Source organism: Entelurus aequoreus, linkage group LG02 (assembly GCF_033978785.1).
Source record: "Entelurus aequoreus isolate RoL-2023_Sb linkage group LG02, RoL_Eaeq_v1.1, whole genome shotgun sequence".
NCBI lineage: Eukaryota > Metazoa > Chordata > Actinopteri > Syngnathiformes > Syngnathidae > Entelurus > Entelurus aequoreus.
In genome coordinates, this window is record NC_084732.1 from 96,244,289 (window position 1) to 96,247,015 (window position 2,727).

A 2,727-nucleotide genomic window follows, 5' to 3' on the forward strand; every position below is an offset into this window, starting at 1 on the left:
CCAAAATTGCATTTTCTAGTTCTTTGGAAAAAAAAGGTGTATATTTTGTACTAGTTTTTACAGAGCCCCTAAAGACATGGGGAGAATTTTTTTAATTAATTTTTTTATTATTTATTTTATTTTTTTAGACATGTATCTCGTGCGCACGAGAAACATTTTATAGTTATTAAAAAAAATTTTTAAAAATGTGAAAAATATTTTTTATTTTTTAGACATGTATCTCGTGCGCACAAGAACGTTTCTCGTGCGCACGAGATACATGTCTAAAAAAAATAATTAAAAAAAATTATTTAAAAAATTATTTCCCCCATGTCCCTTTAGGGGCTCCGTAAGTTTTGGAGTTGAAAATACCAAAAATGCCCCCCACATACTTTTGATTTCTCAGTTTGTGGCCCTTTATGGAAAAAGCTTGGGCCCCCCTGAACCAAACTAGAATTACATTATTCAATAATGACCCATGGGCTATGAGGAAGAAAAAAAAGGAAATTAATTAGGTTAATTAATCATACATTAGGGATGTCAAAAATAACGAGTTAACACGTGAATATTCACAAAAATGATTGCATTAATCATGCATATACCGTATTTGTCGGACTACAAGTCGCAGTTTTTTTCATAGTTTGGCCGTAAAATATCAAATAATATTATTTAGCTCATTCACGTAAGAGACTAGACGTATAAGATTTCATGGGATTTAGCGATTAGGAGTGAGAGATTGTTTGGTAAACGTATAGCATGTTCTATATGTTATAGTTATTTGAATGACTCTTACCTTAATATGTTACGTTAACATACCAGGCACATTCTCAGTTGGTTATTTATGCCTCATATAACGTACACTTATGCAGCCTGTTGTTAACTATTCTTTATTCATTTTAAATTGCCTTTCAAATGTCTATTCTTGGTGTTGGCTTTTATCAAATAATTTTCCCAAAAAAATGTGACTTATATGTGCTTTTTCCCTTCTTTATTATGCATTTTGGGCCGGTGCGATTTATACTCCGGAGCGATTTATAGTCCGAAAAATACGGTACACAGATTGACCACAATATGGTCAATTTTCACTTCAAAATACACCCTGGCTGGATTTAGATCAAATAGTGACCAAGTTTTGAACAAATGCAAAACCAATACTCCTGTATGATGTCGACATTATAAATTGCATTTAATTTGTCCAAGCAAGTTAAAACCTGTGATTAATCCAAATTGAAAACATCATTGTCGTCATGACAGCACTGGTATAAAAAATGATTTATGCATATGGATATCATTGGTGGGAAGCATGTGAGAATTCTTTCTTTGACCAAGACACACACACACACACACACACACACACACACACACACACACACACACACACACACACACACACACACACACACACACACACACACACACACACACACACACACACACACACACACACACACACACACACACACACACACACACACACAGCTGCAAAGTGCATGCATTGTGGTTAGTCAGCTGACACTTTCATCAATTCACGAGGGAGTGTAAAACCCCAGCAGGAACGCAGGGGCCACGCTAATAGTGCTCTCCAACTCTTGTCAGAATCCTGCAACATTCTCCTCTCACATCTCGACCACATTTTAAACAGCAGACTGGCTGCCTCTTGTTTGAAAACACTTAAAAAGCTCCTTAAAGACCCATTTTACGCACTGCACTGACAGCACCGACACTATTAATCAAGCTGGATGCCCTAACACTTGCTTTAATAATTATAATAACTAGAAAAGGAGCTATAGAGCTAGCCTAAAACATTAGCATGTTTACATTAAAATGTAACATTTAGCATGTGAGCTAACAATGGTTAGCATGCCTCACATATCAAGTAACACGGCTGTAGGGTGTATGGCTGCGGAAGTAGAGGAAAAAAAGTGAAAAAAAAAAGAAAAAAAAAGTTAGCATGCTAATATTACCTTGCTAGCATACTGACGTTTGCATGCTAACAGTCAACAAGTGTCAAGTACCAAGTTATTTCACTCTGGGGTAAACGGAAGCATATTCAGCTCCAAAAATATAATGCTTATGTTAGCATGCAAGCACGCTAACATTAGCATGCTATCAGTTAGCCTGCGTCGAAAGTAGACAAGCGTGTGAACAAAATGAGACGCTAAGAACCGAGCTACGTGAAAGTATGGCTGAGCTACAAGAGGAGGCAATCGTCCATTAAAAGGGTATGTACCCATTCAAATGGCCCATTTTTTAAATTTGTGAATAGCGTCACCATGGTAACACGAAATGTTGCCAACTTAAAGTACCGCCGTAGGGGCGAGTGAGACCTTTCCGATGGTATAACATATGTGGGGGCTTGTTGGCCGATCCGTCTCGTATTAATCCTAAGAGAAACGTGTGGAACTATGATAATAACAATTGAAGTATGACGAATAATAATATGGGCTGCTTGCATTGCAGCAGGCCCATAATGGAGTAGAAGGAATAATATGGGCTGCTTGCATTGCAGCAGGCCCATAATGAAGTATGAGGAATTAATATGGGCTGCTTGCATTGCAGCAGGCCCATAATGAAGTATGAGGAATTAATATGGGCTGCTTGCATTGCAGCAGGCCCATAATGAAGTATGAGGAATTAATATGGGCTGCTTGCATTGCAGCAGGCCCATACTGAAGTATGAGGAATAAAAATATGGACTGCTTGCATTGCAGCAGGCCCATAATTAAAAAAAAAAACAAGGGCACTTGG